Genomic DNA, 16,001 nt, shown 5'->3' with positions numbered 1-16,001 from the left:
ATTTGATGCTCCAATGGTTGGTAGTATAGGGGCTTTTCAGGTGTTCAGCGGTCTCTATAAATTGGCTAAGTTTTAGAAGCTATGCTTAGTGCTTCCCATAATTTCAGTTAACTCAGTCATTCTGGATTTCTGATGGGGTTGAAGACCTATAGTCTCATAGCCAATCCTGGCTATTTACTTTGAGAGAAAAGATCTGAGTAGATGGTTTTCAGCTGACATTCATTCTAAAGCCAAGAAAAAAGCCAGGTTCAGAACTAAGTGTTTTAGTTAGGAGAGATGACAGAGGTTCTGGTTAGTCAACAAAATGATGGACTGTGTATTAGGACTATCTTGTACCTCACTGATACAATTAGGAATAATTATGCTCTAATTGTATTTAGAGAGAAAAGTTTTATTTTAACAGGAAGGGTGATATGTAGGAGGAGCTAAGGGGGAAGGAGTACAGAGAGGAAGAGAAGGAGTAAGGAGAGGAGAAGATGAATGTGAGGAGAAGCTAGGTGATGAGAGAGAGAAAGAGAGAAAGAGAGAAAGAGAGGGGGTGGCATGGAGGCAGATGTTCACGTGTCTCCACAAGTCAAAGATAGTTTATATATCTAGGTTGCATATTGGGTCACACTTCTGATTGAGCATTACCAAACTTATAAAGCCTTTGATTAAATTTTTTTTAAAATGTATAAAAGGAAAAGAAAAAGGGGGCATGGGATAGGGGTTTTCTAGAGAGGGGAAATGGGGAAAAGGGATGGCATCTGAAATGTAAATAAAATATAAAAAAAAAAAAAGCCCAAGCATATGAACCGATTTACTAAAACCTTACCTCATTCAACCTTGTTTTCTGAATCACTCATAGAATAACATGTTCCTTGTATTTAACTCATTCATTTATTGAGAAATATTTTTGTAGCTGAAATCATGACATTTTTCAAGAAAAGATGCGTGGAAGTGGAACTTGTACAAGCAAGCTTGACTCAAGACGAACACCTTATGTATTCTCTCCTATGCAGTATTTGTGCATTGAAGTTATGAGAAGGATCACAAAAGGACAGGGAATTGATTTGAAGTAAGAGGCAAAAAAAGGGGGGTTAATTAAATTCATGACATGAAACCTAAAAAGGGGACTGTTTGGAGAAAGAAAGGAGACAAGGAAGAAGAGGGTAAAGGGTTCTTGGGAGAAGTACAGATTAGAACTTAAGTATAATGACATAGGTGTGGAAATGCCATAATGAAGCCCATTAATTCATCTGCAGACTTACAAATGAAAAAACAAAAAAAGAGGCTTCAGTGCAACATAACTCACTCTCAATGCATACAGTTAACTGGAGATTTATAGCCAAGAAGAAAAGTGGATCACTGAGTGAAAGAGAACTGAAAGGAAACAAAAAGAAGATATGTCCTTCTGGTCAAGCAGCTTGACAGAATTTTAACTGAAAGTACGCCAAGATGATCAGATCACAGAATAAAAAAATAAAAAGTTGGGTCTAAATTCATGCCTAGATCTTTGAAAGTATGATTTCTAGTCACTGCATCCAGATTTTGAATGTAATTAGTTACTGCAGGGCAGCTGGAGGACACTGAGTGTAAAGGATGGGAAGACTGGGAAGAAGAATACCTCTCTTTGACTCAAATTGTTGATAATACTTCAAAAGTCAGATCCTCAAAGGTCAATTAAACAAACACTGTTTCCTGTTCTGTAAAGGAAATATGCATATTGACTATAGTCCACCCAGTGACTTGAAGATTAGTGCGTATGAGAAGTGGTCACTCTTGACTGGACTCTAACAAAGCACTGTTTCTAGGTGTTCAATAAAGAAGTCACTAGGAAAAAGGCATAGGTCAACCTACTATGGTAAGGAGACATTAAAACATCGAATAATGTCAGTCATTTCATTTTAGGTAATGTGTCTCTATAGAACCAAAAGGAAAATTGTCGTATTATTGAGTGAAAAACTTGGGAGAAATAGTTTTAAATAATACAATATTCTAAGCAGCAGTGAGTGCCATTAGTGACATTCAGAAAGGAGAGGCTGATCCTAATGGCCTATGTTCAGCATTTTGACTTTGCTTGAAAGAGATTAAGAAAATAAGAAGGATATTACCACTTTAAATATAAAATAAAATGATGCATCAATCATGTGTTTCTTTCCCTCTTGGAACCTCACAAAATTACATAAAATGTAGCTCTCAACAGAATATCTTAATGTAGAAAGATGATTCCTCTATAGAGAAAGGCCAGCATGTAGTTTTGCAGGGTAGACTGTACATTAGCTTTTCTGTCTGAAAAATAACAAAAGTTACATTCATTAAAGAAAATGGGAGACAAATAGGAGAGAAGTCTGCCAGCTGCCCCTTAATTTGTCTAATTTTTCTCTTTTAAAAACTACTTAAGTTTTTTCTTCTCTAGTAATTCCTATTCATATATCAAGCTCTATAATCAGTACTTGGCCTCATTAATCTCAAATTCACCAAACTTCTGATTTTCAAAGTCTTTTCCATCAAATATATAAGGTTTCCTTTCCGTTTTATTTTGGCAAATTAACCATTTTGCTCCTAAATAATTTCTAGCATAGTCAGTGATCTTATTTATTCAACCCTCCTGTCATATGTTATCAATTTTTTATTAGACTGAGTGTGAAATGTGGATTGGTTCCCCAAAATAACTCAGAATTATTTTTTTAAAAATAAGTTATATGCTCGTGTGTGTATGTGTGTATGTGTGTGTGTGTGTGTGTACATGCACATATACAGGCACATTTACATGCATATGAACCTAAAGATGAAACCTATGGCCATACACATGTTAAATAAGCCCTCTACCACTAACCTGTACCCCATCCACTTTACATTTTTATCTTGGACAAGTTGGTCTGGAAACCAGGTTGTATCCCATATACCTTTGATATATGATCCTCCTGACTGAGGCTCTGGCTAGCTGGAATTACAGTACTATGCCACCAGTCTTATCCAAGGTCAGGTTTTAAACCTTGCCTTGGCATATGTATTGGGGTTCTCTAGAGTCACAGAACTTGTGGGTAGTCTCTATATAGTAAGGGTTTTGTTGATGACTTACAGTCTGTAGTTCAACTCCCCAACAATGGTCAACAGTAGCTGTGAATAGAAGTCCAAGGATCTAGCAGTTGCTCAGTCCCACAAGGCAAGTGGGTGAAGGAGAATCTTTTTTCTTCCATTGTCCTTATATAGGTCTCCAGCAGAAGGTATGGCACAGATTAAAAGTGTGTACAAACATGCCTGGATCTGAGACTTGCTTTGTCCCAGATGACCTTGAACTCAGAGATCTCCTTGACTTGATCTCCTGGGATTCATAGGCACTATGTCTCAAGATCTCCATGCCAAGATCCAGGTCAGAAACTTGTATCTACTTGTTGAGGACCACACTGCCCCACGCTTTGGGGCTAAGTGCTCTGGTCTGAGGGGATCAGACAACAGGGTCTAGCAAGAAAGAGAGTGGGGATAGAGGGGAAAGGGACACAAAGAATGGAGACAAGACAGAGGTTCTGATCAAGTCTCAAGTCTCCTTTATTGAAAGGAAATCTGGGGTATTTATATGCTTTGCCACGTGCCTTGTAGACATGGATACCACATGCATCTTGCAGGTGTAGATATCGCATGCCTTACAGACGTGGATACCACGTGTGCGGTGCACCTTGCATCTGGGGACACTAAACAGCAAAACAAAATATGTGGGATAAATAAGATGTTTATCAGAGTGTGCTCAGCTGATGTAGGCTGTTGAAAAACAAGTCTCTCATCAGGGTATATGGCTCCAGATGGCTGCAAAGATGACAGCCGCTTTCTGCCAGGAGTCCCAACATCTACTAGCCTCAAGATAGGGATCACAAGTAAGCTTCCCAATTCTGGATTGTAGTTCATTCCAGATATAGTCAAGTTGAAAAGCAGGAATAGCTACTACAGCATACTATATGCACTCAGCCATCAACTCCACAATCATTGGTAGAACTCTGGGTAAGTATGGCCCTGCAGATGAAGTTAATATTGTTGTTTCCTATAGGTTCTTCCCTAACCTGCATCATTCTCATGTGAGGCTGGCTGAATCATTCAAATGATCTGTACAATGAAAAAGTAAAAATAATAGATATCTGTTTTACTGTCAGTTTCTCCATACTATTACTATGTCCTTCTCCCTGGGCAATTACACTACACATTTGTGACATTTTTAACAAGAGTTTGAAGAGTCATCATTCCTAGCACTGTATTTCCTAGGGAAATACAAGTTTCATTGGCTTTCACTCACTACATTTTAAAAGAAATACATGAAGATGTAGCTGTAAGTACATTTCTGTCTGCTCAGTGATGATCTAATACACATATAATAGACTTCGTTTTATTCTGTATTTCTTTCACTAGCTGGCCAATATACTGTAGTTCTCAGATGTTTTGATTGAGAGGCACTCAAATTACCAAACAATAAAACTGCCTCTGGTTTTGGAAAGATTCATCCTAAACTTGTTAGATTTCCTTCTCTGTAGTCTATTAACAAGACCAACATTCTATATAAAATTAGACATGATCATGCCTCAATCAACTCCACAGCAACCAGTGAGCTGTATGTATCAAATACTATTAGAACTCAATAACCAAAGTAAATTGATATGCCTCTTCCCTTTGAAAAAATCTAAATAATAATTACTTAAGTGTGAGAAAGAAACAGAAGTGTGGAGTTCTAATTAAAGTTTGAAGAGATTCTTAACTTTCTTAAAGATTAATAGCATGGCAGAACCTGCTTTTCAAAGGGGATCATTAATTTTCCTTAATTTACAGCTAAATCTCAAAGTATATTTTATTCATATTCAGAAAAGGATAAATGAAAGATCAAAAAGCAATAATGCAGATCTCACCAGTGCCCAGCCCCTGAGGGAACCATTGTACTGCACTTTTTATTTGAGCGACCTTTTCCTTTTAGTATTCATGAAAACTTAGCAAATAATCACATTGAATCGATTTCAGGGACATATATCCTTTGCTTTCCGCCTAAACTGTGAAGCTCAAGTGTGGTTACCTGACACTGGAATGCCCTTCCATTCCATCTTTTGTAAAAGCAACTGAACTGAACAAGTAAATGAGCAGCTACTGGAATCTCCATCCCAGAGCTCCATATGCCTTGCTATTCATCTTCGTCCATTCACACAGCACTTGCACTGCTTCAAAGTGAGCTCTGGAGCTATGGAGGAAACTTCAAGTGCTATGAGCAGAAACCACTTCACTTGTTAGACAAGTGGATATTTAAGGTGCTGAAAAACAGAAAGCTAATAGAAGGTATCATTCGTTCTCAGTAAATCACCTTTAACTTTAACATCTTAAAAGTGCCTATCAGGCATCTTGCCCTGTGTATCCTTATATCATTCATGAGTTTCATTATGACTGAGAAGACAATGCATTACAATGCAAGATTGAGTAGCAGCTATTTATTTTCACTTTGTAAGACAGACAGCTAAGAGATAACTTGTTCAAAGGAAAGCAAAAGGCACTCAAATGTCATAGGCTCAAGATAAACCAGCTGGCACTATCAAGCACACCAGGCAGGCTACAATTTATAATTCAAATGTTGGAATGTTTATCATTAGAATGTCCAGCTTCCTAAAGCAAACATTTATTGTTTGCCAGTGAGAGAAGCCAAAATGCTATTACATTCCACAAAGGGGTTGCAAAAGGATAAAAGGCTAAACAACCCTTCTTCCCCAAACTCTACATTTGTCAGCAGTGGCTACAGGGAGAAGCCACCTGCCAGTCCATGTGATATTCTGTGATTTGTAGTATTTTCCTCATAGCCAATAAACTTAGGAATCCTGACATGATGTTCTTTCCTTTTTGTCTATTCATAATTTTTATTTACTTTTCAAATATATTGATATTTTTACCATTTCATACATGTGTAAAATGTATGATCATGTTACCCCTATTACTCTCTCACCTTCTTACTTCTGATGACTTTCTTTTTTTCTAACTATTCCTCCTCCTACTTTAATGTCATCTGTGTTCAGATAGCCATAGTTACTGGGTGTGCATGCAATGGCTATGTCGTATCCTTATGCATAATATTCACAAAACTAGTTTTTACAGTTTTCCACTCATCTTCAGAGATGTTTGTTCCCTAGACCTGGGAGGGGCCAGTATAGATACTCTGTTTAGGGCTTAGCACTCAACAGTCACTTATTCTCAGCAAACAAGTCATCCTTTGAACATAAAGTATTAGTCTCTATAATTTCTTCTCTAAAATAGATTCATATCTATGTGTAATTTTCTATGATCCATGCTAGCCCAGGTTAACAGGGTCTAGCTTGCTACCACTCAGCAAAGCAGTTACCAAATAGGCTCCCATTCTCAGAAGACAGGACGTTTATAGATGGTTATAGCTTAGAATGCCGAAATAGAGAAGAGGATGAACTTGAACAGCCAGCAAGGATTCAGAGACTCTCTGTTTGGAACAAGGACCCTGTAAGTAGATGATAGAGAAAATTTAATACTCCTGTTCTACTGTTGAATTTTTGCTCCACTCTCTAACAATCCTAGAATTCAATTTTTTACTGAACTGATTAAGTAGAAGATTAGTAGCAAAGTACCCTACCATTCACAGTGACTAACCACAGGTAGAAAATAAGACCCAAAGAAAACAGCACGCCACCCAGTTTGGAAGCAAGATTTAGGAGACTCGCTGTTAATTTTCTCATAACTTTCTTATACTGTTTTCTTTACTCTCTCTAGCCAGCTGTGCTTTTTTAATGGGACAATTATCTGCTATTTTCATTTATTCCAATTATTTCTTTTAAAATGAAAACCTTCTATGTAATTGTCAAGTTTGTCTGTTTGAGAAAATTTATCTACAATATCAATTTCCCCATGTGGCACTCACAATGTGGTTTAAATCATGTGGAATGACATTACATAAGTTATTAATAACAGTCACCTTAACAAGCAAAGATACAGAATCTTTATAGCTTTGTTTTTAGTAGAAACAACAGGAGTGAAACACACTATATGAGAGGGAAATTTGGTGTGGATTAGGCCACAGCAGCAGCGGTTTCCAGAGGTGAGGACAAGAAAGTCACAAGTGAGAGCTGGGGTCAGTAACACTGGGGCTCTCATACACCACCCCCACTGGAAAGGAATTGGTTAGACTTCCAACTGCTGATTATATACTCTGCAGAAGAGAACAAGCAACTACTGCCTTCATTATGACTTTAAGGGAAACAGGATTTTCAATATGATGACACTGTCTACTGTCGTCATTGACTTACTTAAGGGAATTTTTGAATGCAAATCACTTACACTTTGGGCACAGGCATTCTGGTGGGTAAAGTGAAGGGTTCTTTATAGAGAGGTTCTACAATAGTTCATTTGGGTGAAGACATTCAATGGGCAAAAATAATCAGTGTCTTTTCTCCAGCTCTAAATATTAACACTATTATTTATTTCTCATTGTTTTCTTTTACATTTTTATTTTGAGAATTAGTATACAAGATACTAGATTTTTTTATGCTGTCTTTGAATATATTTGCTTTTCTTGATTCTCCTTCCCTGAACCTTCTGCACCTCTCTGTGTGTACTTTCAATTTCCCTTTTCATGTCATATGTGCTTTTATATCCTCAATCCCTCTTTACCCCTCATTTTCCTTCCTCATTTCATGTTTTATACCAACGTCTATCTCATATATATATATGTATATGTGTATATATATATATATATGTGTGTGTGTGTGTGTGTGTGTGTGTGTGTGTGTGTTAAAAACTAGGATCCACAATCAGAAAGAATTGTGGTATTTGTCTTTCTGAGTTTGTGTTACCTTAAATTATGTAGTAATTTCTAGATCCATCCATATTGACCTGAAATTTCACAAATGTATTATTCTTTAGCTGAGTAAAATTCCACTGTATGTATGTATTCCATTTTTGCACCTCTTCTATTGACGGACATCTATTTGACATTTTCTTTTAATGGATTATTCACACCTGTATAAAAGTGACTGTCCTCATTTGTCTTATTATCTCTTCATCTTTAAATAAAAAGAAAAAACACACAAAAAAATAAAACATCAAGTTCCTGTTGTAAATAGCACCATGACACCACTCTGGTGCGAGCATGCTTATCTATCTCATTATTCATCACATTCTCTACTTGGACCTACATTTTCTATTTTTAAAAGTGTCCTGGAAAAGTCAGCTTAAATCATAACTGGCCCTCAGTGCTCACCTGAAGAGAATCAGAAAGCAGGTTCATCCCCAAAATGCCCTGGGAAATAAAGGAATGACCTACTTCTCACCAAATCTAATGGTGTATTTTTTTCAATCCTCATTCTCCTTGATTTTTTTTTATTTCAGACTCTTTAACACCCACTCTCTCCTGAAGTGCCTCATTGGGATCCTCATAATCTCTAAACTTCATCTTCAAGCACAGCTGCTCACCCACTTGATACTGCACAAGGACCTATTCCCTTTCCTAGCCTCCACCTGGGCACTTCTCCCAAATCCAATCTTCTGTTTCCTACTCTTCTTGTACCTGTAAGCAAGTCCATCCTTGATTTCATCAGTTATCACCTCTGTGTATTTGAAAATCAAATCTCTCTTGACAACTCATCCTTCATCTGTTTTTAGGGCTGTTTTTTTCTCTTTATATCACATAAATTGTTCCAAAAAAAAGAATGGGGTTGTCATTTTCACAGGACTACACATCCAAAATGATTAGTTCTCCATAATTTTTATTTTGCGTTTATCCTCCATGAAATAGTAATAACTGGAAATGGAGCCATAAACAGAAGGAAGAAGACTGGGTACACAAGTTTCATGACTTCTTTTCTGTTTTCAATCACAAAGTCTATTTTTAAATCAAATTTTCTAAGGGCTCGGGTGTTCATAGATATTCTAGTTTCCTGAATATTCTTCATATGAGTCATGTACCTCAACATTCTGTAACTTCTCTTCTTGTCCTTAAAGTCTGAAGGTCAGTCTAAATATATGATATTTTATTGGGATCAATGAACACAGAGGTTTCCTGTAGGAAAGTGTTCTAATTCCATCATAAATTAAAGTTGATTCATGACAATATATTATAAACTTCTGTTACTCTGCTCTCTGAAAGGATCAAATGGACCTTTGTAAATAGCCTGCTTTTTTATTACTGGGAAGCAGAAACTCAGAAGATAGCCAATGTGTGAAAACTCTCATGAGTTGTTGCCCTGAAATCACAGATGCATAAATGTTTATCAAAGTTCAGCATCGCCTATCTTAACCTAAGAAAGTTTCTTAGTACACAAAGTATCACAAATGTTCAACTTACATTTTTATTAAATATGAACCAGCCAACATTTACTGATCAGGTGCTGGGAACTTAAAAATAAATATAGTAGAACACCCATTTATTTAATTATTGTTCTTAGTGCCTGTGTTATCAGTGTTCTGATGCTGGACAAGAAAGATGGTACAAATTCATTCATAAATATCTGCTGTTAACATAAGTTATGCTACATAACATATGTTAACACATGTTATTATAAATAGCTGTTAAGTAAATAATAACCAAGCTAAAATCCACAGATCCAGAGAGGTTAGATAAAGACGAGGGGTCTAGAAGAGACACATGCATCTCTATAGGAGGGGGACTTAGAATAGACTTTATGGGTGGACTAGGGGAAGGTGGGATGAGGGGGTTACTGTGAGGAGGAGGGTAGATTGAGTGGAAGTGCAGGGAGAGACGGCTCTAATTGGGGAGGATTTGGGGGTGGTCTGGAAGCCTACTATAGTGGAAACTTCCTGGAATGTATGAAGGTAATTGGAAAAGCATTTTTAAAATGATAATCTTTTCTCTATCCTGGCTAACTCCCATATAAATAAGACAGAGACTATAAGAATCATTTGATAAGCTTTTTGGCATAATAACTGAGCAGTCATTGATCCATTCTAATCCTCTAAACTAATCTAGCTATCTCCTAGCCAAAATCCCCTAGGTACTTGGTACTTACATTTTAGTAATGATTTGGCTCTCTCTGTTCCATGTGTTTTTGCATGATATTTCCTCTCTACCCCACCCCTGGCTTGTGGAAGTCCAGTTCTGTTCTCTCTACTGCTGAGGCACTGGCTGACCAGCTTTTATTGGCAAGTCTGAGAATAAATTGGGTGCAATGTTTACATAAATTTGAAAAAAGGAGGTACTCAGAAGCATTACAATGTCATGTCTGGATTGCAACAAGTTATGGGAGCAGAGAAATCAGCATTTAGATAACATACAGATAATCATTACACAATGCAGAAAAGCATGAGGGTTCCAATATGGGGGCTATAGTGTCTCAACTGTCCTCTCTTATAGCTAGGCAAGCTATAAGGACTGGGTTGCATTCAATAAGATGAAGCACAAACCATATCAAAATGCCTGCTTTTGGAACTCTTGTCCTTTTGGGTTGTCATGCACAACTTTGATATGATAGTTTTGTCATGTTTGGAGTTGTCTCTTGGAGGTCTGCTCTTTTCTGGTGAAAGAAAGGGAGTTGATCTGGAGTGAGATTGAAGGTGGAAGAAATTGGGAGCAATGAAAGTAGGGGAAACAAATTGCGATCAAGATGTGCTATATGAGAAAGGAATCTATCTTCAATAAAAGAAAAAAAGAAAAAAGAAAGCAGTATAAACAGCTTAAAGAGATGTATAACTGCTAAGCCAACTATAGAAGTACAATCTACAGAAGAGTCTAGAAGAAATACTAAAGAGAAGATAAAGACATCTGGGGGATCTGAGAGAACAAATATATAGTGCCAGAACAGATAAACAAAAGAGATCTGAAAAATATCACAAAATCAACAAAGTGATAGGAATTAATATACATATTTTAATAACTCAATATTAATTGAATTGTTGTAATACCTTTAAAACGATACTGACTAGCAGATTTTGTTAAATAGCAAGATTCATGTTTTGCTGTTTCCAAAAAACATAAAACTTTCATTCAGAAATGGATGCCACCTTAGAGACAAGGATTCAAACAATTCACTCTGAGCAAATGGAACTAAGAAAATATCTGATATTCTTATGCATTACAAAATAGACTTCAAACTACAATTAATGATAAAAAATAGAGATATTTCAAACTCATGAAAAAAAAAAACCTATCAAAAAGATATTACATTTCTAAAGTACACTTACCAAACTCAGGCATACCCAATTTCTTAAGAGAAACTTTATTACATCTAAAATTCAAAGACCATCCACAGTGATAGTAGCTGATTTCAAAACTTCATTCTCACCAGTAGACAAGATATCTGAAAAAAAACTAAATAAAAAAATTCTAGAGTTAAACGATATTGTAAGTGGAATACACTTAAGAGATATATAAAATCAATAAAGAATACATATTATTCTCAGAAGCTCATGCAACTTTCTCCAAAATCAACCACATATGATGACATAAAACAGTCTCTACAAATATAACTTAAATAACATCATGAATTGTATCTGGGGACAACAGAATAAAACTGAATATCAACAGCAATAGAAACTACAAATAGTACATTAACTCATAGAAACTAAAAAGCATACTACTGAATAATAATTGGGTCTAGGAAGAAATTTAAAAAAAAAAAACTTTTTAATTCCTAGACCTGAATATTTCAGACTCCTTTTCCCTCACTTATTTATTTATTTACTTTACAGACCATTAACAGGCCGCCTCCCTCCTCTCCTCCCAGCCCACCTACACACACACACACACACACACACACACACACACACACGCTTACTCCTTTTCCAGCATTGTCTCCCTTCTGTGTTTTTTATATTGCCAAGCTGACATTCATCCTAAAGCCAGGTTCATATTGCCAAGTTTTTTCATATTGCCAAGTTTTAGGTTACCCTGATCTTCCCATTTTCATTCTTTTCAGCTCTACTGAATTTTTTTTATTAGATATTTTATTTACACTTCAGATGCCATCCTCTTTCCCCATTTACCCCCCCCCCTTAGGAAACCCCTATCCCATGCCCCCTTTTCCTTTTTGCATTTATACATTTTTTTAAAATAATGTTAATCATAAGCGTTATAAGTTTGGAATTGTTCAATCAGAGGTGTAACCCACTGACCAACCTAGATACAACAACTATCTTTGACTGGTGGAGATACATGAATATCTGCCTCCCTGTCTCCCCCCTCTTTCTCTCTTTCATCACCTAGCTTCTCCTCTCCTTCTTCTTCTCCTCTTCTTACTCCTTTTCTTCCTCTCAGTACTCCTCCTACCTTAGCTCCTCCTACACATCACCCTTCCTGTTAAAATGAAACTTTTCTCTCAAAATAAAATTAGAGCATAATTATGCCAATTTGTACCAGTGAGGTACAAGATAGTCCTAATACCCCATCCATCCTTTTGTTGACTAACCAGCACCTCTGTCATCTATCCTAACTAAAACATTTAGTTCTGAACCTGGCTTTAGGATGAATGTCAGCTGACGACCATCCACTCAAGTCTTTTCTCTTAGTGTAAATAGCTATAAGTTTTCAACCCCATCAGAAATCCAGAATGACTGAGTTAACTATAATTGTGGGAAGCACAAAGCATAGCTTCTAAAACTTAGCCAATTTATAGAGACCTCTGAACACCTGAAAAGCCCCTATACTACCGAACGTTGGAGCATCAAATCTTCAGCCTTCTGGCCCAGAATCATCTGACAAACCTTGGTGATGCAGGATTATTAAGGACTGATTACTCTGTCTAGGCAGGTATTAATCAGTCGACTATTCTGCATGTGTGTCCTTTTCTGGACAGTAGTTTGTCTGTAGATGGAGAGAGGCAATTCTTGCCTAGTGGCTGTTACCACACAACTGGAGTAACTCCAAGGATGCTCAATTTCTTCTTAGAATCCACGACAGGAAGCTGTCAGGAGCAGACAGGTCTCTAGTCAATATGAACATTAATATATAAATATTTGTAGTGTCAGTTCTATGGACTTCTAATGTTTTGAAAACCAACTATCCATGTAAGGTAACCTGGACTGTTGACTGTTCACTCCTCTCAGCTATTTCTAAATAAAATATGGAAAACACCCTAACAATAAACTCAAAAATATGAATTTGCTATAGTCCCTTAACTCATAGCTTAACCGTCACAAATCAGTTAAAAAAGTTAAAAAAGGGCTGGGTCTAGGCATTGTATTCCTAAATGTGTTATACAGGCACAATGCCCATGAGCGTATCAATATTCATCTCATTTTTATATTAATAAGAGGCTTGTACCAATGAAAACCTTAAATTTGAGATCAAAGTAAATTTTGTACCATTTAAGAAATTATAGCTTTGGTCTGAGGCCTGCGGGTGAGTGCACCCCGGATTCTGCCAGACACATTCTGGGGGATCCATAGAACCCATAGCCAGCTCTAGCATGCCCCTTCTGCCGCTCGCCCCTCCTCCGGTCTGAGGCCTGCGGGTGAGTGCATCCCGGATTTCGCCAGAAACATTCTGGGGGATCCATAGAACCCATAACCAGCGCTAGCACTCCCTTTCCGCCGCTCGACCCTCTTCCCATCTGAGGCCTGCGGGTGAGGGCAACCTGGATTCCGCCAGACACATTCTGGGGGATCCACAGATCCCACAACCAGCTTTAGGTACGAAAACCCACATACTACCCTGAGCTCATAGCTGGGTGCCCTGAGTGCTCAGAATCCAGCAGATACCGCTCCCCCCCCCCCCCCCGCGCCCCTGCCGGCTAGCACACCCCTTCTGCCCATCTCCCAGGTCTGAGGCCCGGACCAGACCTCTACCAGGTCTGCAGTCTGCAGTTGTGTGGACCCCGGATTCCACCTGAGACATACTTGAAGGTTCACTCAACCCAGAGCCACAGAGGAACAACTGAACTCAGAGTGTCAGACAACATATCCTGAGATATCCAAGAGGAGACACTGCACCCAGAACAGCAGACATCTAGCTGGACTGCTACATAGGAGGCACCATATCCTGAGGCATCCTAGAGATACCACTGTAATCAGGGCAGCTGGAAAAAAATCACAGAGACATCTGGACACCTAGAAGACCAGACACAAGCGAGATAACTGGAAAGGCAAGCTTCAATCAGAGACAGCAGTACAGGTAGCACTAGAATTAACCAGATGGCAAAAGGCAGGCGCAAGAACGTAAGCAACAGAAACCAAAGTTACATGGCATCATCAGAACCCAGTTCCCCCATCATAGCAAGCCCTGAACACCCCATCACACCAGAAAGGCAGTATTCAGAATTAAAATCACTTCTCATGATGATGATAGAAGATTTTAAGAAAGACATAAATAACACTCTCAAAGAACAGATAGAAACACTTAAAGAGGAAACACAAAAATCCCTTAAGGAATTGCAAGAAAATGCAACCAAACAGGAAAAGGAATTAAACAGAATCATGTAGGATCTAAAAATGGAAGTAGAAACAATAAAGACATCACAAAGGGACAATACCCTGGAGATAGAAAACTTAAAAAAACGATCAGGAGTCATAGGCACAAGTATTACCAACAGAATACAAGAGATGGAAGAGAGAAACTCATGTGCAGAAGATACCATGGAAAACATTGACACAACTGTCAAAGAAAATGCAAAATACAAAAAGCTACTAACCCAAAATGTACAAGAATTCCAAGACACAATGAGAAGGCCAAACCTAAGGATAATAGGTATAGATGAGGGGGAAGACTCCCAACTTAAAGGACCAGTAAATATCCTCAACAAAATTATAGAGGAAAACTTCCCTAACCTAAAGAAAGAGATGTCCATAAATATACAAGAAGCCTACAGAACTCCAAATAGTTTAGACCAGAAAAGAAATACTTCCCGCCACATAATAGTCAAAACATCAAATGTATAAAACAAAGAAAAAATACTAAAAGCAGTAAGGGAAAAAGGCAAAGTAACATATAAAGGCAGACCTATAAGAATTACACCAGACTTCTCACCAGAGACCATAAAAGCCAGAAGATCCTGGACCAATATCATACAGACCCTAAAAGAACATAAATGTCAGCCCAGACTACTATACCCAGCAAAACTGTCAATCATTATTGATGGAGAAACCAAAATATTCCATGACAAATCCAAATTTACACAGTATCTCAACACAAATCCAGCACTTCAAAGGATAATTGATGGAAAACTCCATCACAAAGAGGGAACTACAATCTAGAAAAAGCAGGAAAGTAATCTTCCAAAAACCGTAAAAGAAGGTAGCTACACAAACATATCTCCACTGCCAATAACAAAAATAACAGGAAACAACACTCATTTTTCCTTAATATCTCTTAATATCAATGGACTCAATTCTCCAGTAAAAAGACATAGACTATCAGACTGGATATGTAAACAGGACCCAACATTTTGCTGCATTCAGGAAACACACCTCTGTGGAAAGGATAGACACTACCTCAGAGTAAAAGTTTGGAAAACAATCTTCCAAGCAAATGGTCCCAAGAAACAAGCTGGAGTAGTGATTCTAATATCAAAAAAAATCAGCTTTCAACCAGAAGTAATCAAAAAAGATAAAGAAGGACACCTCATATTCATGAAAGGAAAAATGTACCAAGAGGAACTTGCAATTCTCAACATCTATGCCCCAAATGTAAGGGCACCCACATACATAAAAGACACTTTACTAAAACTTAAAGCATACATTGCACCCTATACAATAATAGTGGGAGATTTCAACACCACACTCTCAGCTATGGACAGATCATGGAAACAGAAACTAAATCGAGACACAATGAAACTAACAGAAGTTATGAACCAATTGGACTTAACTGACATCTATAGAACATTTCATCCTAAAACAAAAGAATATACCTTCTTCTCAGCACTTCATGGTACCTTCTCGAAAATAGACCATATAATTGGTCACAAAACAGGCCTCAACAGATACAAAAAGATTGAAATAATCCCTAGTACCTTATCAGACCACCATGGATTAAGACTTGTCTTTGACATGGACAAAAACGACAGAAAGCCCACATACACTTGGCAACTGAACAA

Source organism: Arvicanthis niloticus, chromosome 14, assembly GCF_011762505.2.
Source record: "Arvicanthis niloticus isolate mArvNil1 chromosome 14, mArvNil1.pat.X, whole genome shotgun sequence".
Taxonomy (NCBI): domain Eukaryota; kingdom Metazoa; phylum Chordata; class Mammalia; order Rodentia; family Muridae; genus Arvicanthis; species Arvicanthis niloticus.
This window is presented reverse-complemented; position numbering follows the sequence as displayed.